The sequence below is a fragment of the Oxyura jamaicensis genome, chromosome 6 (genome assembly GCF_011077185.1).
Source record: "Oxyura jamaicensis isolate SHBP4307 breed ruddy duck chromosome 6, BPBGC_Ojam_1.0, whole genome shotgun sequence".
NCBI lineage: Eukaryota > Metazoa > Chordata > Aves > Anseriformes > Anatidae > Oxyura > Oxyura jamaicensis.
This window is the reverse complement of record NC_048898.1, coordinates 11,394,073-11,415,127: the sequence shown is the minus strand read 5'-3', so window position 1 is coordinate 11,415,127 and position 21,055 is coordinate 11,394,073. Positions and strand designations below refer to the sequence as shown.

General features: G+C 36.9%; 1 long non-coding RNA gene across 2 annotated transcripts in view; it reads left to right on the top strand.

The window, feature by feature from the left end:
- The window catches only part of LOC118169405, a 161,141-nt gene extending 140,385 nt beyond the window's left edge, over positions 1–20,756 (top strand). For both annotated transcript variants that reach the window (XR_004752074.1, XR_004752075.1), the window contains 2 exons: positions 4,418–4,495; positions 20,627–20,756. This is a non-coding gene — a long non-coding RNA (uncharacterized LOC118169405). The remainder of the gene's footprint in view (positions 1–4,417; positions 4,496–20,626) is intronic.
- The last annotated feature ends 299 nt before the right edge of the window (positions 20,757–21,055 follow it).

Genomic DNA, 21,055 nt, shown 5'->3' with positions numbered 1-21,055 from the left:
CTGTAGCTTTGTGAATACCATTTCTGCAGTGCTATTAGCAAAACACGCTTAACCCAATTAATTTAATCTATTTCCATCTGAAAGTAGATGGTGCTGGGGAAACAACTTTTTATCAAGGCACAATTGCTAAATGCATTAATTGTTCTTGCCTAGCAATCTCCTCACCCTGTAATTCTTTCAGAAATTTTTAAAAGACTGTTTTCGCCTCCATCTTCAGTTATGTCCTCTGGTTTAGTTATATATCAGTTTCTGCCAATAGGGACAGAAGTCATTGTCTTATTAGATTTCCCAAGAGTCTGAGGATGTTCTGTTGGTGCACGTATGTTGGAGGAGAGACGTTGTGCTGCAGAACCTATTTAACACTGTTGGTTTTCTGATTGTAGCTTCTGAGAAGCTTGTGCCCAGGCTGAGGTTAGAGCCAGCATTTGGCATAATTCTGCAGTGCTGTTGAAAGGGACAGTCCCACTCAGTCTCTCACTGCCAGCTGCTTGCTCTGTCCCTGTGTGTTTGCATAACTGTCTGTGCGACCGTGCCCTGAGCTAGAACAAGGATCCAGCCTGAGAACCAAACATTTTTACTTCTTAAATTTTCAGCTGAATCAGTTCCTGTGCATGTTACAGTAGCATGGTAACAGTAGTTAGTACCAGCCCAAGGTTGGAGCAAATAACTGCAAGCAGAGGGTGGGACCACACTTCGTGCTAGCTTCTAGTGATGTTGGATTAAGATGATTTTATAATTATGTTCCAATGATTACTTTTACACTTTTCTTAGAAACCAACCATGTAGGTGAGTACTGTAAGATGTCACTATGCTCATATCTCACAAAAGCCTTTTGCTTCCATCTTGCTAATGTGCATTTAATTAAACTAACAATGATGCAGATGATTGCTGTGAAAGTTCCTGATGAAACTGGATATATGATCTGTTTCACTGGAGTCATATGTTTCTCCATTTTCTTCTCATGTACTGATGAAATTAATTGCTTCTGATGCCTAAATCCACAGATTCAGACGGGTCTATTGCTCTGTTTTATTCCATTGAATCTTTTTATTCATTTGTTCAGAGGTTATAGCTGAAATTACTGATTTTTTCCTTTAGAAGTTCCAATGCTCTGTTGTGAGTCCCTGAAAGAAAGCAGGGATGGGTTGCCTCTTTTGGAACATATTGCTTGGTTTTTAATACATTTTTTCCTCAGCGTGTTCCCTATGATTCCACGCGGCAATGCTCCAGCACTGGGCTGAAAAGCAATTTCATATTTCCTTCTGTTTCTGTTTCAGCACTACCTTTGACTCTGACTAATGCTAACCAGTGTAATTATTGGTGACATCCCTCCTATGCTTTCCATTTCCACTAAATCCACAGAATTATATTCTTCAATCCACAGCAATTATGAGCACAATATTTGAGAAAGCTGGGGGAGAGTATTGAGGATAAAAAAAGAGATGGTAAACCGAACAAACACTGCGAAATCAAACTCATAGCAGGTTTGAACTTAGTCTCTTCAGAACTCCCATTAAAATAAGTGTGGATTCTACTTCTGCACTTTCACAACCACTGCTTTGATCTTTTCTCTTGGAAGTCTGGGTTTGACCTTATCTCAGTCTGTTAAGGTATGAGACACCCTCTGCTGAGTTGTCTTTGCACTTCTGCATGTGAGAGCCAAGGCCAGCCTGTTTTCTTTCTCTTTTTCTTGTTTGTTTCTCCAAACAAATGAAAACAAATTATTTTTTTTTTTGTTGTGTAGAGAAACACATGAAGATTCTTATGTGCATATGATCTAAAATAACTACGCATTATCTAATGTGGTTGCTGGTATTTTAAAGTTTATATTGACAGACTGGACATAAGATAGAAGCGGTGGTGGGTTTCTGCATGACTAATGAGCAAACAGTGACGTACACTTCTGAAGCAAAGAGGTAAAAAGTCAGGTTAGTTGAAAGAGTCTCATGGTATTGGGTTTACTAGACCAGAAGGGTGCTGCCCAGCATCTCCTGCAGGTCCCGGTGCTGCCCAGCATCTCCTGCAGGTCCCCTTAGGTCCAGCCACTTCTAGCATGTGATGCACAGATCCCAGAGGAATTACCATGTGTCAGTTTCTTGCTTTAGGTTGTGATGAACTTAAAGATTTTCCTATCTATTCAACAGAAATAGACAGGTTGTGAGATATTTCTCAGTGTACCAATTTCTATTGTTGGTGTCTGACCTGTTGGTTTTACTTTTCGGTCTGTCTTAGAAAAGCTGTCGTATAAAAACCGTCTTATAAAATTTGACGGTTTTATAAAAATGTTGGAAATGTGAATCTAAGGTATGTATGCTGAAAGAATAGTAGGGAACTATGGAGAAGACATGCAATGTTATTCCAATATGGTCTATCTGCATAATTCCTCAAATGTATCTTTTGCTGTGGAAAACCAAGAAAATAAGTATGGGAAAAATCTGGGCTCAGGGCTAATGTCCTTCGTGTGTGTATTGAATAGGTAAGTGTGTGGTTCTGTTTTATTCATCATGTAAAACTTAACATTTTTGTCTTATTTTCTGTTTCCTTTACCTTCCTTTTTGATGCGTTACGCAGGATATAGATGCAATCATTTTATTTTTACTTAGCCCTTCTTTAAGCAGCCTTGTCCAGAATTTAGCTACCTATCTTCCTGATCCAGGAGCACAAATATGTCTCAGGAAAAAAAAAAAAAAATAAAGTCCCAAGATTTTTGTCTGTTAAAGTAAGTGCTTTTTTTTCAGGATGATTAAGTATTCTCTATCCATGTCTTAAGAATTCTCTGTCCATATCTTAAAAACCTTACAAGAAAAAAAAATTAAGAAGAATAAATCTGCAAAATCCTAACCGTCAAAATTTGTATCCTAAACATAAAATATATCCTAAAATATATGCTAGGGTGATTTGTGGAAAGACCTGCAGCTAGTGGAAGCTTTCCAACTAAATTTGGGTGGTGGCCCAAAAGAAAAATAAAAAAATATTTTTAAAAAATCTATTTTATGGTGTATTTTGTCTTTCATTTTTACCATTATATGACAAAATAAAATGGCATCTAGTATAAATGGCATTATTTTGCATAATGTTCAAATTGACAGGAAAAGTTGCTTCAGAAAATTATTGTTGTTTTGTATATCTATTCATTTCCATTTTAAAATGTAGAATAATAAATACATTCAAACTTCATAGATTTCCTGCAAAATACAGGTTCTGTCTCCTCTGTCTCCTGAACGTTCCTTTTTATTTTTTTTATTTTTTATTTTTTATTTTTATTCCCCACCCCATTCCTGCAAGCAATATCTGCTGCTGCAGTGCTTGCCAGCTTGGGTTGCCTTCTGAACTGTGCTGCAAGAGGATCAAGTTATTCAGAAACATTTGTAAATAGTAATGTGTGGTTTCCACGTGCTTAAACTGTGATGCATTGTGATCATCTTCTTAAATAGCTACTTTTTTCAGTTTCTTAATGACATCTATTGTCATTGTGATTCAGAGAAGATTTGATGATTCTTGTGAGGCCAAATACTGTAATCAAAGCCGTCGATAAACCTGCCTTTGATATACTTCATGATACAGGATACAAAAAAGACTGATTCTTTAAATCCACTACCATCCCGTCCCCCCAAAGCCTGTACACTTGCACACACAGACATACAGATGCACATGCTCTAACATTGAAAATGTGCCTCCAGTCATGGTGGATAAAGGCATTACATGAAAGCAGTGAACACAAATGAGCTACTGAATAAGGCTCCTCTAGAGTCAGAGAGTGCTTATTCATAATTTTCCAGAAGGCTTGGGTTTGGATGCCTGCAGAAAGAAGAAGATTGCACAATGTTTAATCATCTTCTGCAAGATGTTTTGCAAATGTTAAACCTAGGAACTCAAACGTTGCTGTTCCACTGGTAATGTAAGGAATTAAGTGTTAGTGAGCTGCAAATAAGCATGTGATCTCCAACAGCTCATATGTAGCTCATGGGACTCTGGGACAGCATCAGAGTGTAGAAGAAATAAATTTTAATCCTTTATTTAATAGACTGGGACAGACAAAAGACCTAACTAAAGTCCTACACCTACACCTCAGTTCCATTTCTAGGACCTTGCAAGTTAGAATAGCATTGTTGGTCTCTCAAAACTGAGAGTAGCAGTAGCAGAAGGTTCCTGAAAACTATTGTGATTTTTACACAAAGTTAAAATGGTACACAGACATTCAGAGCATACAGAATTCCACTTTTCATTTTTACTCCATGAAGAAACAGGTTTTGCAGCCTTACTTAGTTGTCTCTTATTTTCTTGAGGGGAGAAAAAATAATCAAACAGTTTTATGCTGATTATCAACCAATTAACCTTTTGCTTTTTTTCTGAACCACATCTATTCAATGTCTGCATTTTATTTTGTTTTCTGATTTTATTATTATTTTTTTTCCAGGCTGGAAGGATTATCCTGTTGCATTGTAAACAACCACTAAACCTTCTAAAGAGATTTCTCATCTGCACTGTTTTGCTGGTGAGTTGCTTGAAGCCTGATGCTATAAAGATAATAGAATTAGCAGACCTAGCAGGCCTCATTATTTTTAATTACTATTACTGCTGCTCACACACTACATGTAATTTGGTAATGCTGGAGTGGGGTGAGGGGAGGGAACCAATTCTGTATTTCAGAATAGTCCATCATAGAAGTGTCTGTTCTCAAATCCTTCTGTGAATTACATGTTGTTGTTTTTTTTTTTTTTTTTTTTTTTTTTTCAGATTTATCTTTTTAATAATATTCTGAACAAATCTCAGAAACTCAACAATAGGAAAAGGGAATGTAGACCTTAAGTAGGCCAAAATCAAAGTACCTTCAGCTCACGATTTGGTTCATTTATCAAAGCAGAATCAATTGTTATTATTAGCCTATTATCATCATCCTTCCAGTGAGCTGGCTTCATTTTAATCAATATTTCTAATTAGTCTACATCAAATACAGTTTTAAACTGTAGCAACCCAGCTCAGTGTAGGCTAAATATATATATATATATGCATTTCTGTGTCTCTTCTTTCCATTCTATCCTTATTAATAAGATATTTCTTTACAAATAAGTAATAAGCAGCCAAGTGACAAACATATTTCTAATAGTTATGCAACAGAGTCAATAATGGATCACCTACTGTGTCAAAATGCTGTTTGTCTATTATTTGTATGAATATATGCTTTAAGTAGTGCATCATGAAATAACTCACTCATCATTAAATAACTTCAAATAATCATCACTGAAGTTTCAGGTCACAGCAAAGAGAAACTGAGGATCAGTGATCTGTGCCATGGTTTCTACAGGCTAATTTTTACTTGTTAAATAAATGTTTGTGGAAACGGCTGCAAGTGATTCCTTTCCCATTCCTTTTCATTCCAAAAGAATCTTTGCTCTTTCACGGTTTGTCTTGATAGCTCCCTAGATTTATATATATTATATATTCTTTCTGATTTTCCCTTATTAAATTAGTATTGCTGCTTTACACATGCAGTGCTAAAAGCAAAGTAGAATTAGTCCGTACTGGTTCTGTCTTGCTCTCATGTCTTGCAGTGACCCAAGCAGGGTTTTTATGTTTTTAAGAGAACAATGAAAAAGCACCTGTTGACATTATTATTATTATTATTATTTAAATTTGGCTGCCTATTGGAAGGCTCCACAGATGGTCCTCTTCTTCCTTTCCCTTAATACAAATACAGCAACTGCTATGGATAAGAACAATTGTTCTGCTTTCTTTCAGGGACTTAGACACAGTTATTCATGCAATAACAGTTTCCATAAGGCATACTTCCCAGGTGGACAACATGGTTCTAGTTCAAGCATTCATAACTCAGGAGTATTTACCGCCTCAATGTATGTCCTAATTTATGAAAGCAAGAGAAGGCTTACGTAAGCTGCTTTTCCTAAACACATATAAATTGGTGTGTGTTTTTTATATATACACACCAAAAGCCTTTCTTTGGAGGTCAATGAAAAGAGCAGATTATTGAGAGAAGTCCAGTTCTTTTGCCGATATATGGAAGTTGTTCTGCCCAGTGAGGTCAGCAAGGGACAATCTGTACTGCATCTTTGCAAATAATTTTGTCATATTGTTCATGTGACTCTAAGCCTGCATTTTCTGTTTAACAATTATTCTAATCCTTAACCTTTTTACTTATATATCTCATTTGGTCATCCAAACTATTCTCTTAACAATGGATGTGTCAACCCAGAACAACCAGCCTTCCTTGAGTCTGGTGTCCTAACTACATGTGTGCGCTGTTGTTTAAACATGCAGTTTCTGTGTTTTTCACTCTGACAGGCTGCTTCGTCTGTTTTGACTCCTGTACTTCCTCCATTGTATATTCTGAAGTCAGCTACAGTTTTCAGTAATACTTTTAGCATAGGTCTGTTTAAAAGCATAAAGCCAAAGTGACCATTACCCTAATGGGAACTGAAGTGCAAGTTCAAGGAAGATTCAACTCTTTATTCACAAAGTTTTTGCATTCCCTTTCTTCCCAGGATATTGTACAGTCTAACTTACCTGCAGTCTAACTTAGATCTTGTGGAAGAAATGGTATTCAAGAGTCATGTAATCAAATACTGGATCATGATGCATTTGTACACAGGAGCAAATTGGACTTAGAAATCATAACAAGTCTGTCATTTCCTAACTTTGTAGCACATAATTCTCAATGTTTGTATTTGCCTGTGTTTTTGCATGTTTACTTGTGACTAGCTGCCATTTATATGACATATATATGTACTGTATGTGTTTATAAGGGCATAACAGTGTAAGTTTTGTCTCTTGTTCATCCCCAAATCATACATAAGTATGGAATACTCAACTGCTAATGCACATTTTGCAGAGATCTTTTTAGTCTGAAGTAAACCGTTACTTGCATAAGCTCAGCAAACTGACCTGCTTCACCTGTCTGGTGTACTTTACTTGTTATATACACCTCTATTTTTTTCCACATCCTAACGAGTTGAGCTCCATTAGATACCATGCTAGGGAGACAATAATCTTTTGTATGCTGAAATAGATACATTTGAGTTAGGAATTATTTTATTCATGTATCTATTCAAATAAATGTACATTATTTTCCAGATGCTATACTATTCCTAAGGTAAAAGGTTGAAATAGTTTTGGCTTCTTAATTCAGTCACAGGGGTCTTGTGAGTCAAAGAACTAAATTATTCCACAAGTAGTAAAACTGATACTGTGGAATATTATGCTTGAGACTTTTGAAGTGTAAAGAAGTGAGATGTCCTTTTGTGAAAAATTTCAGTGGAATTTCCATGTGGAATACCATTAGGCTCTGTTACAAATTCCATCTCAGTAACAGCCAATGATCACAGTGAAGTTAATGGAGGAGCTGGAAGGAGAATCAGGAGTCTTTGCACCCAGATATCATAATCTGAGACATAATTATTTGATGAGTTCATCTGAGGATATAACAAGCTTCATAAACTTTGAAGTCAGGCAGATTGGAAGTAGGCATAGTCAAGTGTGCAAATACTTTCTGGATTATATTTGAATGTATCTGACTGATTCTGTGCCTTCTTCTCTACACTCTCCCCCGTTCCCCCCTTTTTTATTTTTTATTTTTTTAATGTTTTAAAGGGTTTATTAAGTTCTTAGATAAGAATACTTCTGTATGTAGTATAAAACATTCCTTGCAGCAACAATGCTCTCTGGTGCCCACATTTCCTCAGGTATCATAAATGTTGCAGGCTTTCTCTAAGGATTGAAGCTAGTGATAAGAATTTTAGCATTGCATGCACTTTAGAACATTTTCTTCATCTGTAGACATGAAATATTGCACTTTATCATGTGACAGTACTTTGTAATTTAGAAAATTATATTTAGTTTGGTGTGAATTAATCTTAACACTCACTGCTCTAAAACCTGAATAATCAAGAGTGTTAAGCTAAACATAGGATATGTAAAAGTTGATCATGACTTTCTCTAAATCATGTAAGCACTATTTTGCATATTTCTAACATATTCCTTATGCTGTTTTGAGTAGTTTAACTGAGCAGTTGTTGATTTATTGTATATACACCAAACTGATCAAAATCCCCCCAAACATGGGGGTGGGGGATGCAGGCAGGGGAAGAGTCATGCTCTGTGAAGCTCTGTGATTGAATGTATTCCACAAAATGCAAGGGGTAATGGGTACCAGTGTGTTGTAGCTTTGGCCTTTTAATCCCAATTTTGGTATTGTTCTATACACTTGGAACTGGCATTCCTTCTTGCTCATCCCTCCCTTCTTTCACTCTGCTGATGGGATGCTAGATGAATTTTGTGACAGAAGAGAGCTGTGAGGTTTCTGATGTGTATAACAACAAGCATTCTTCTCTGTAGTGATACCCCAGTAGATTAACATGCCATTTGTAGGTCAAAAATGTGTTTTACTGCTGGCAGTGATTTTTTTTTAACAGCTTATCCCCTTCAACTCTTGGTCTGCTGTCATGGTTTTCCTTTAGCACATATAGCATAGCTGACTTAATCAAATAGAGTCATCATAAAAGGTAGCCTGTTTATTTATTTATTTATTATTATTATTATTTTAATGTTAGGGGCTATTCATATCATAGCTGTGCCAGAGAAACATTTTTTTTTTTTTTTTTTTTTTTTCTTAAAACTCATTCGGAAGAAGGGTTACTATACCCTTTCCTGACCTATGTAGCTATGAAGTTACGGTGTTAGGTAGGTGTAGCAATAAAGACAGCAGTATAAACACCCTTAAAAATAGGTGAAAAGGACAAAAAGATCTTTGGTGCCTCAATCTTTTTTCAGTTAATCAGGTGCTGAAGCAGGTAGCTTGTTGATGTACTTGCCACAGTATTTATGACTAGGTATGTCATTTGCTCTCATATACTTCATAGTACATAAGCATAGTGACCCCAGGTGCATGCACAACTGGTTCGACATCCAGAGTTTGTGTGAGAGCTTGTTGATACATAATGTGGACTGGAGCCTGTTTGCATGGTAAGGGGAAGTAGGGAGACCAGTTAATATTTTAGTACCTCATATGTTGCATGCTTCTAAGAAAGTAGCAACATATGTCCCTTGTCTAGCATTCCCATTCATGTCACACCTAAATCTAACAATGGCAAGGTGGGTGAAGTTTTATAAAGGAGAAAAATACTGGAAACAGCATAGAGAGAAAAATGTAATGCATATTGATCAGAAGAAAAATTATTGCAATACATGAATGCTTGCTCATTCCTTTGCTTCTGCATTTTTTTCTTCCAGGTTTTGGGATGGTAAGGTGATTTTAAAAGCACTTTTATTTTGCAAGAAAGCAAGTTAAAGATTTACATGCTCATTTTTGTCTCAGGTTAATTAAAGGTCAATATTCTGGGAGGGATTACAAAATATGCGTAGTTTCAATGGGATGAACCTCAAAAAGATTTCAGTGATTTATCTATCCATGTGCATTTGTGCGTGCATATAAAGTATGGTACTTAAACATCTATTACAGAAAACAGCACACAGGGGATTTGGGTAATAGATCATTTTAATGTATGAATAGGTTACATTCCTAACTACTAGTTGGAGAGGGGTTAGTTCAGATGGGAAGGGGAATAAAGTAAATGGCTGGGAAAATTTATAGTATTGCAATTCAACAAAAATATTGATTAGAAGATGAGGAACTCCATCTTTATAAACTTAATCAACACTGATTGTTTGATACCCAGCTAGTAGTCTGTCAAAGAGAAATAAAAGATACAAGCAAGGAGGAAAAGGGGGAGGGTGGGGGAGCAAGGTGACAATAATCTGGGGGGAAAAACATGTCAAACAAGAAAATGAAAAAGCCAATGAAAAACACTAATGTAATTTTCCAGAAGATCGAAAGATTACAATTTTTAAAAGGGAATAAAGGCTGGCTGTGCTTTTATTTTGTTTAGTTTTTATTGTGATATTTTTGCCTGACTGGAAATGGTATTTTAACCAGCAACTGCTGAGTTTAGGAAAATCTGGTTTATAGTTTATTATGTTAATATTCTGCTAGCGTCCTGTATTTCCATAGTCATTATCAAATGATCAGTTCCACAAAAGAGGACGTTGCTGGGATCCATTTAGAGCCAGGAGTGCCTTGGCCAAAGGTCAGTGCCGGGGGAGTTCTGCGTTGCGGTGTGCAGGTGCCGCTTGCGTCACAGCCATTAAACATGAAACTAGAATCAATGCCACTACCTCTTTGCAAGCAACGTTTGCAAACATCGTAGTCACCTCAGCAGAAAAAAAAAATAGAACACAAGTTGCACATACGGTGTGTTTTTATAAGGAGCTGGGCAGAGGCTGAAGGAAGTTTTAAAAAGACTGTAACTCTGGTAGCATCTCCCAAAACAGAAAGAAGCTGTAATTTTCCTTGGAGATCCTCCCCCTTTTAAATAGTCCTTGGAGCAGAGAGTCCTCTGTACCTCTGAGGAAGGGTGAGGAGCTGCTTCCACAGTTTTGGTCAAGATGATCACTGCCAACTGCACTTAATTTGGCATTTTCTTTAGAAGCTATCAACATCCCTGCAAATAACATCTGTCACAGAGCTGGCAAGCTGGGCGTTGTGTTCCTGCCCAGCCGTAGCATAACAAGACTGCGGGGCACAATTCACTACAGCAAACAGGAAAATTTCTGAGCCATTGATCTACAAGGTCACATAATGTGTGAAACTGAATATGTAGCTTGTCAGAGAAAGTTAGGCGTATATTTTAAATTAACTTCCAAAAACTACCCATAACCACTGATCAATAGAAAACATTGTTTGTACTGGGGGGGAAAGGGGAAGGGAAGGGAGGACTACATTGCTTTTTAAAAATTATTTTCTACTGGTAAAGATTGTGTTTCTTCTTTTTAAATAATTTGAGTAGGTCAGCTTCTCTTCCATGTCATGTAGCTTTATGTGTAAGCACATATATTTATGCAGTGTTTTGCTTAAATGCTTTTCAGAGGCCAATGCTAAGAAATACTTCGTATTATAACTCTGTATTGTAGAAATAAGCAGTTGGCAGGACAAGGAAGAGTGCCAAGACCAATATGTACTGTCACCAAGAGAAATGAACACATAACTAGAACCTTAGAAGAAGTCTAATGCTTGTCCAATTTACTTTTATGTTATGCTTACAAATATTGGTTGACTTCAGTGGAATTATTTTTGATTAGCTGATATGTGAAATAGCCCTAGACAGTGCCATATATTCCTCTTCTGTCATTTTTCCCTCTTATTAAAGGGTTGTTACTGCACCGAGTGCTGTATTTCTTACCAGCAATTTCCTAGCAGCTCTGAAAAGTTTGCTGGAGCCTGCATTTCTCCTTGAATTAGTTTCTCACCTTCTGAATGGATTTTTCTGACTCATTTGCCAAAAGAATATATGAGCAGAAATAAGATAGTTGGGCTGGGACAGCATAAACTTCCAGCAAAACAACCTTCTTGTTTACAGAGAATCACAGAATCACAGAATTTTCTAGGTTGGAAGAGACCTCAAGATCATCAAGTCCAACCTCTGACCTAACACTAACAGTCCCCACTAAACCATATCCCTAAGCTCTACATCGAAACGTCTTTTAAAGACCTCCAGGGATGGTGACTCCACCACTTCCCTGGGCAGCCCGTTCCAGTGTCTAACAACCCTTTCGGTAAAGAAGTTCTTCCTAAGATCCAACCTAAAACTCCCCTGGCGCAACTTAAGCCCATTCCCCCTCTTCCTGTCACCAGGCACGTGGGAGAACAGACCAACCCCCACCTCGCTACAGCCTCCCTTCAGGTACCTGTAGAGAGCGATAAGGTCACCCCTGAGCCTCCTTTTCTCCAGGCTAAACAGTCCCAGCTCCCTCAGCCGCTCCTCGTAAGACTTGTTCTCCAGGCCCCTCACCAGCTTCGTAGCCCTTCTCTGGACTCGCTCGAGCACCTCCATGTCCTTCTTGTAGCGAGGGGCCCAAAACTGAACACAGTTTAGAAAACAGTACACAGTTCAGTCCCTCCACTCCTACTCAGCAGAAGCAATTACCTTTTGCATTGAACCTTTTTCCTCATTAAGTATGACATGAACATTAGCTATTTGGAAACTGTAATGTCACAGTCTCTTCTATTGATGGAGGAGGAAATGATGGCAGCTCAGAACCTGGCCATGTTTTTGTTTGAAATTGTTTTACAGTTTGGGAGATTATCTTGCGAACTATATCTTTTACCTGAGTGTTTAGCATAGAATGTTCAGAATTTTTTGTTCTTACTCAGCGCGGTAATGAAATGATAATAATCCTAACCATAGGTTTTCCATTTTGTAGCTATATGTAATTTGAGAAATATGTTTCTATAAGACAGACATGTACATACACTTCAGAAACTGCTATTTAGTGGTGTCTGTGTCTCAAGGAAAATAAAACATTTACTATATGTTTAGTATTTAAAGTGAAAGGGCACATATTTAAAATGTAAGATTTTCTATAAAAGGTGAAACTCACTGAAGAGACGGCAGACCAGTCCTGTAGTGCTAGTAAACTTTTATACAGGTTAGAGAATAAAGTACAGTCAAAGAGCTTGTGGTGTTGATAAACTAAGTAAGTTTGTTTATTGCTGTTCATAAAAATAAGTAGATTTGCCTGGATTTCAGAATGTTCCAATTTTGCATCTGAAATTAAGAAATCATAGTAATTTTTATTACTCATCTGTTTCCCAGGAATTTATCATACATTTTGCAGTTACAGAGCAAAACTGAGCCTTGCCTCAAAGATCTTATAACTGAAGTAATTTCATTTTCAGATGGAAGCTTTTCAGAAAATGATGAAATTATTGTTCCAAAATACAGCATTTTAAACTCATGTTGCTATTTCAGCTATTCATCAGACCTAGCTTATTTCTGACAGAATAATGTCTAGCGTGAGTTTAAAATCTGAGGCAGCATAGGAGCATGTGCAGTTATTGTTGCCTTCAGGCCTTTTTGTTAGCTTTTATCATATTATCTATCTGCGTAGCACATCTGTCATTCAGGTGGTCAGCAGAGCCTGCTGAGCCCTTGCTGGTGGTTTAATATGTGTACTTACTGTACAGTCCTTATATCCCATGGGATTCCTCCTTGAAGGGCAGAGAGTCAATATATGTGAGAAGTCAGCTAGAGGAGAGAGGCATGTGGACCCTCACTAAGTTACTTGTTTTGTTGTTGCTGCAATGATTCATGGATCTGCCACCATTGTCTGATCTCGCCCTTTTAGAGTACTTGTCATTAACGAGCATTGTCATGACACAAAATCAAAACTAATTTCATTTTGTAAGGGACACCCACAGCTGTGACTCTTGCTGTAAATATGATCATGTTGTTTTTCTGTCATAATGATGAGTAGACATATGTAATGTTAATTAGATGCTTAATATTTCTAGCAATTGTAGGTGAGAGAGTTCATTCTGTACTGTGTAAAGTTTAAAATTTATTTAAGTAGGCTGATAGAGATATTTCTAACTATTCATCATATTAAGACAGTTCACAAATCCGGTGCAGTGTTCATTGCTTAATTTGAAACTACCGGGTTAGGTATTTAAAAAACCTGAAATCAGTATTATGGAAGATGAAGGAAGCCTGCTGTAAAGCTTTTTCTACAGTGAAGTAGGACTGCTCTGGGAGGAAAGTCATATACAAGATTTATCAGTTCAGTTGTTGTCTCAGTACTACTGTGAAATAAAGACTGTGTGCCCTGTGGTTGTGTATTGCAATGGCAGCATAAGCAACTGAAAGGTTTAGAGGGAAAGATTGTATCTCAAATCACTTGTTATTCCTGGATAAGACAGACTTGTGAGTCTACAAAACTCCTCTTCAGCTCACAGCAGTCACATAGCAGTAAATACTGCAGTTAACACTGGAGTGTTGAAATTTTAATACTTAATTATTAAAATTTATCTTAATTATTAAAATTTGTATTTGACCTATAAAAACGCTGATTATTGTGTAGCTTGTGATGTATGTGGTAACTAATATTAACCTTCTTGTTTTAAGACTCTTAATAAGTAAAGACATTGTTGGCTGAGAGAGATTAATGTTCATTGAGCTGGTTATTGGATAGAAGCTGCTTTTCTTCTGGTTAAGTACTAAATCATAATTCTATGAGGAACTACTTGTTTGTGTCCCTTTTCATGAGATGAGGGGAAAAAATCCCCTGGTAAATTTTTGCCACCAAGGGTCCTGGGATACAGGAGTGATACAGGCATTTTCTTCTGGAGGACCCCAATCTGTGGTGTTTAGTTCAAATATTATGAACAACTGCTTTGAGCACAGTCTACTACCTTCAAGGCAAGCCAGTTTGTGTGAGAAGCAAACTCACATTTTATATGCAAGCTAGCAAACAGCTAAGGATTATTACAAATTATGGGAAAAAAAAAAAAAAAAAAAAAAGTCTATATTGCCATGAGCTGTATAAGATATTTGTTGCACACTGTATGCTCTTTAGAACTTTCTCTGCAACCAAACAGTACATTAAAGCGGCCCATCCAGGCAGTGGTGACCAGACAACCTGGAAAAACACTGCCTAATAAAGACGTGTTTTCAACATTTCTTAAATTCAGAGGAAAGCTTCATTTTGAAGGGCACAAACAATCTTGGCTGGTATGCTTAGCTGCATTATCTGTTGTCAAAGGCCAAGTATAGCTCCAAAGGAATATGTGCATATCGAGACTTTCAGAGTATGACTTAACAGGTTGTTTTCATAGACCAAAGTCTATAGACTGCCAGTTTCTACAATGGCTTAAGCCATGCAGGTTTCTTTCTAACTGTTTTTGGGTTGCTAGCAGGCAGGGACACCTTGTATGCTCAGGAGCTGCTGTGCACAATCTGTGCAGACTTTGCTTTTCATGGATTTGCCCTGAATACATTGTGTGGTGTCAGGCCTTCTGCATGCAGGTGACATGCTGACACAGGGCAAGGCCTGGATCTGTCTGATAAGGTGTCTCTGTGTTATTAATCATCCTTGAAACGTGATAAAGAAAATTTATCCTTTCCAGTTCTCAAGGCAGTTTATCCATTTCCGTGAAATCTGCTGGTACCAGTGGGGTTGTTGTTATAGTGTAGACTACAGAGGGTCAGAAAGTTAAAAATGAGCAACTGCTCACAGGATCCCATGATCACATCTGGCCATCTTTTTTTTTTTTTTTTTTTTTTTTTCTTCTTTTTTTTTCTTTTTTTTTTTTTTTTATTTTGCAGTAAATCTGTGTGGGGAAGGCTTGCTTCTTCTGACCAAAACTAGCTCTTGCATTGCATGACAGCTATTAACAATAGCTAAGTAAATTAGAGATTAATACAACCCAGACAGTCAAATGTGAATCTTCCTGCACTTTAAGTGTTGCTTTTTGAGGACTAGTCTTGAACTCCTACATAAATTTGCTTATTTGGATTCACCTATAATGGAAGCAGATCTATTTTTCCTGATTTTATTCCTAAAAAAATATGACTTTATTAATTTGGGGGGGGGGGGGGGGGGGCGGGGCGGCTATTATTTTCATCTTTGTTTCTGACCCCAAAAATTGATGTGTGATAAATGGCTTGGCACATAGTCAACTGGTAACTTCTCATTATTTTGACCATGTCTGCATTGTTGGCATATCAGAGTTCTCACCTAAGTCAGAAAGATATTTTGGTTCACTTAGAAACCGTAAAGTTTGATTGTATCACTACTGGTAGAGCTATTCCATATTGTGATTCCATAGTAATGCTGTCTGCACTAGTGGTGTAATATCAGGCTTAAGTTTAGGGAGGACAAGAGAACTCCTCTGCTTTGTATTTAAGTATTTTATTTGTCAACAAAACTGTGACTTGCAAGCTAAGAGCATGTTGCATTGAAGGCCACATTTAAGCCATTTGAATATTATGTTTCTGATAAGAATAAGGGCATATTCATAAAGTTGTTTTTCCCACCATGGAAATAACTTGCTTTAATAGACATATAAAAAAACAAGAGAGCTTTTGTTACACACACACACATATATATATATATATAAACACGTATATATCTCATAACATTAACTCTTCATTAAATTAGTCATCTTTTAATCCACTGTTTTGCTTTCTCATTTTCAGATTATGGGCTGAAATGCAGAAATGTTGGAAATAGTTGTTTCTTTTCATTCTCTAATTACAGAACATCTGTCCTCTTCTCAGTTGCATCCCACCTAAAAAGGTTTGATTTCAAAACCATCATAGCCATTCTCTGAACATGAAAATGTAGCATTTCAACAAGTCAGCAACAACCATTCCAGTCGCAGCCCCTTCTTATTTTCAGGTTATTGATACAAATAAAAACCAAAATTAGCACCTACCAACTATAAAAAGTTAAAGAAAAAAAAAGTCCGGAAAAGAAAATTTTATTGCATTTTTTTTGAAACAGAGAAAGTTAGGAATTATAGAAGCAGTTAAGGTCTTTTATCTAGAGCAGATAACAGATGTTTTTCTAAGCAGTTTCACTCTCTGGAAGGCATTATTAGTGTTTGAACCTGATCTTGACAAATAGGCTGTTGGACTACCAGTGTTAGAGGAATAATATAAATGTTAATCTTCCAATATAAATGTGCTGCAAGTATCTAGTAATTGTTTGAGATCTGGAAATTAATTTAAAAGCAAATGTTCTGGACCTGTGGTTTGTAGTTCTAAGGCTGTAAAGTTAGTGTAGATAAAACATTCACTCTTGATCTTAAAGTGCTTAAGGATTACTTAATAAATATAAGCTTTCAAATATGCCTAAAAACAGAATAGGAAGAAAGAATGATAAGCTAATGAGCGGCAGCTATAATGATGTACAGAAGACTTTTAAAATCAAGTGTAAAAGTGTGATAGTTAATGATGTGTGAAGGCAGAGTAACATCACGTAACTTCTTCAGCTCTGTTCTGACTCTATTCTATTAATCTGGTTTCTGGGAACTCTTGAAATTTAAACTACTCCAGTCATGATTAATGTTCACCTTAGGTTAAATGCATTACCCCTCTTTGCATGTATGTCTGTCAACAAACTGTGGGAGACACAGTATAGTTACCATGTCCAGACACCTCAGTAGAAAAAGAAAAGGCCATCTCCTTGCCTATAGCTTGAGATCTGTCCATGCATTATGTCAACATCAAGTGATGCTCTCAGTAAACGGGTGTTTTTCTCTTTTACCATCTTTAGTGGTTTAGTGTTTAGTTAGGCGAGAACGCCTAATATATTATGACTGTGAAACCCTATTTCTGAGACCAGCTTTAAATGAGAAGAGGAGATGAATCCCAAACTTCCTGCAGCCTGGGTCTGTATAGAGAAGAGCAGAACATGAATCATTACCATTTGTCATAGCATGGTATCTAGATATGGTCATGGTCCAGATTCCCTAGTTTGCCTTTCCTAATAGGAAAGTCTCATGTTTTGGAAGTTAACTTTGCTGCTTATCAGACCTTGGTGATGATTTTCAGAGAAAATTAAAAATAAAACAAAAATAACAACACACACACACACAAAACCATAAGCCCAAATCTATCAAAATGTACAGAAGGATTTGTATTGCCTTTGATAGATTTTTGGGTGTGACTACAAGTTATTGCAAGTCAGCTGTATTTGATTCTTCAGCATAACTGTCTCCCACAGGACAGGGCACAGCATGCACGCTGCTTTCCTCAGGACAACTTATATTGCTCTGCTCTGCACTCTGCCTTTTTTCTTGGAATCCAGAAGATGAAAATAGAGTCTAAGAGCTGCCTATTTCTCCCCAATGCACACCCCCCCCACCCCTTTTCCCAAATCAGTGTGTTATTTCTTTAAAAATAAAATACAGAGCAAGGCAGCTCTGGCAGTTTCTAGCAAGCTGCAAGAGACACTGCAAGCGGCTCACAGCTTCATGTGCAGTCAATCTACTTGTGCAGACTCCTGGCTGAGGCACTATTTTCCCTTTCTCCTTGTTCACTTTTTATGGCTTACAGGTGAATTAATAATTTTCAGTCCTAGCTAGCCTACAGCAAGTAGTTTTGTTTGACATGCCACCTGCAATGCACCAATGTGGATCGCTTGTTGGTACTAAAGCTTGAACTTCAGAGGATGCGAATATGTTTGTTAAAAGAAATGTTTAATGTACCATGTATAGGGAGAAGACAACAGAGACAATCCTTTCGCTTGTTAACGGATTACAGTTAAAGGCAACTTTTGTCCTCAGTTCCACTGGTGTTACACAGGCCAGGATTTCCTCTCCTGTGAGAGAAAGAAATGTGAAAGGTGCAGTTCTGCAGCTGCTTTGCTTTTGTGGAAAACTTCCTGACAGTGAAGTATTGTGCAAGGAGCAGCTGCAGAATCAGGCCCTTTGTACACATGCACTTGTAGTAATCTTAAAAGAAATAGAATTGGACCTGCAAAATGGCACTTCAGCTCAGAGGAAAATCCAACGTCTTCCATCTGCTCTCTGCTCTTGCAGCTGCAGTGAATTATGATGTGCTGTCACATTTATAGGGTGATTTCATCAACTGATTTATTTAATTAATTTAGATTTAACATCGTACAAAGGATATGTGATAAAGTGGTGTAACTCTTTCCTCAGCCACTGCACTAGCCAAGATTTATTTTAAGTATCCTTTGCCTCTCTGTGTCTTCCCTTGTTCTTTTCAAGCTACAGCCAAGAGAGAGTTTGAAATAGCTGATCGGACCTAAAGCTGCTGAATAACAGTGCTGCCATAAACTGGCATAGAACTGGCAATTTCAGTCTTACGTTATGATGTGGGGATTAAAGCAGCCATATATTCTCTCCACCAAAAAATTATCTGTCACACTGATGAGTCCCTAGTGACTCTGGAAATCTATACATTGCTTCATGTGCAAGTATGGATTCATCTGTGGTTAGACCATTACTTAGGGTGTTAACAATTTTAAGGATATGATTCCTGAATATCCTTCTTGAATGTGATCTTGAAACAGCATAGAACATCCTTTCTTGCTTCGTTTTTATGGAACACTGGGTGATGTCTATGGATGCTGACAGGTAAAATCAATAGCAATACAAATCTACACTTGTCTTGTGAATTGGTATCACGTTGACTGTAAAAATAAAGGACTCTTTCCTGGTGATGGTTTCAATTATAATAGCAAATTAACATTATGCTAATACATGATCAGATATAGTAAAATTAAGGCCGAGTTTTTCATAGCAGCTTCAGGTAGGCATGGAAATTCATGATTCCTCTACTGAAAAGCTTAATATAAATTAAGAGAACAGAAGCTTTCCAGACTGAATATAGTCTTGTGTGTGTGTGTTAGACTGAGAAGTTTCATTTTGTTTCTTGGCTCACCTAACATTGAGAATTAAGAGGTAGTTACAAATTAAATTGTTTTACTCTGTTAATGTTCTCCAGTGCTTGCTTAAATTAGGGGCAGAGGCTGAGCATGAGTAAACCCCAGAAAAAGACCAAGCACAGTTTCACTAAGTCCATCTAAAATGTTCTCACTTAGAACACTTGTAGTATCAATCATGCTTCAGTTATGAACCATAAGATTTTAGTGATTGACATTTATGAGCAAATAAAATCAATTATTTTCAGTGGAAGAGAGAATGTAAGCAGTCAAAAAATACCTAAATATTTTTATAGTGTGTAAATAGAATTGATCTGAATGTCTTTTGTGTGTGCCTGAGTAATGGGCAATGCTTTATGAAGCCAGAGATGGAGGAAATATTTTGTGTTTAATTTTCATTTTTATTGTTGTTTTTCATAGTCTTGAAAAATATGCAGTCTTCTGAACTGCATTTTGTTGTTTTATTTTCATAAAAATAAATATTGGCTGAAAACATAGCTTATTTCTGTAGAGTGAGACCACAGAAATAAGAGTTCTCACTAGTAGCAGAACCATAAAATAAAAACTGTGAAAAATGTTTGTGCTTCATCTCTAAAGCCTAAATGTTCTTTATTGTCACCTGCTCTTATTTCACAATATTAGATAAAATCAGTGCAAAGGAAAAACGCTAACACAGAAACGGAGCTTGTTTCTACAGTGATGGAATGATGATTGTTACTCTAAAATTCAAAAAAGTAAAATAGAAGCACGTACCAGTAATTTAAATTTTACATTATAACAGGCTGGAAAAAATTACTGAAAAAAATGTAGGAGCTATATCTTAATTTCAGAAGCGACCTAGCTAATTAGAAGTTAGGAATGTGACTGGGGTACGGACTCAGGCTTTTTTCAATTTTATTAGCCTGATAATCTAAAAGGTGGACTTGAGCGGGGGAAAGGGTATAGACTATTCAGCAGTAAAGAATCATGAGCTGAGATTAAGCTGCACAGATCTATCTTTGTGAAAGATAGATGTCTATTAGAAATAGACATTTCTAATTTTTATGTGATAACCTCTGCTAAATGTACATATCTGTGCCACAATAACATAAGATTTGCTTTCTACATCAGCGCAGTTTGTTTATCTGGGCTAATAAAATTACAAAAGAATATATACATATACATATATATTTAATTCTCATGTTGCAAAAGAACCACAACTAAAATTAGATTTGTTTTCCCTGTCACTACTGTATAGATTAGCTGCTGTCCTTATTGAGCAATGTGCCTTTTGATTATCCAGTCAATAACAACACTTAAAGATGGGTGTGTATGCTGATGCCTTACTTCTTCACTCACTCTTCATTTTCTGTGATTTCTACACTAGACATTGCTTGTCTAGACATTGCTTGGTCCCATTTCCTGGTGGTTCTCCCTGAGGGGATTATTTTGGCTGCCCTAGCTTGAGTGCATGCAAAGTCAAGGATTTATTCCTGTTGAAAAGAAATCTCTGGTAAGTGCTTTCAAATCCAAGGACTTTCATTAGCTTCAAGACTGCCTAGCTGCAGCATGCATGGGTCCTGATACTTTGGGAGAAATATAGTAGAAAATGTTATGTGTATCTAGAAATTATATTTATTAGTGCTGAATGGAGGGTTGACATTACGCAACTGTCATGTTTGGCAGATCCTTCAGGGATGCATTTAGTCTTTGCTCAGTTTTACTTCATTATTTTTTTTCTTCCTCCTGTTAAAGATAATGTTGAAAATTAGCACCACCCACATCACTTCTAGACCGGTCTTTGGTTTGCCTAGGA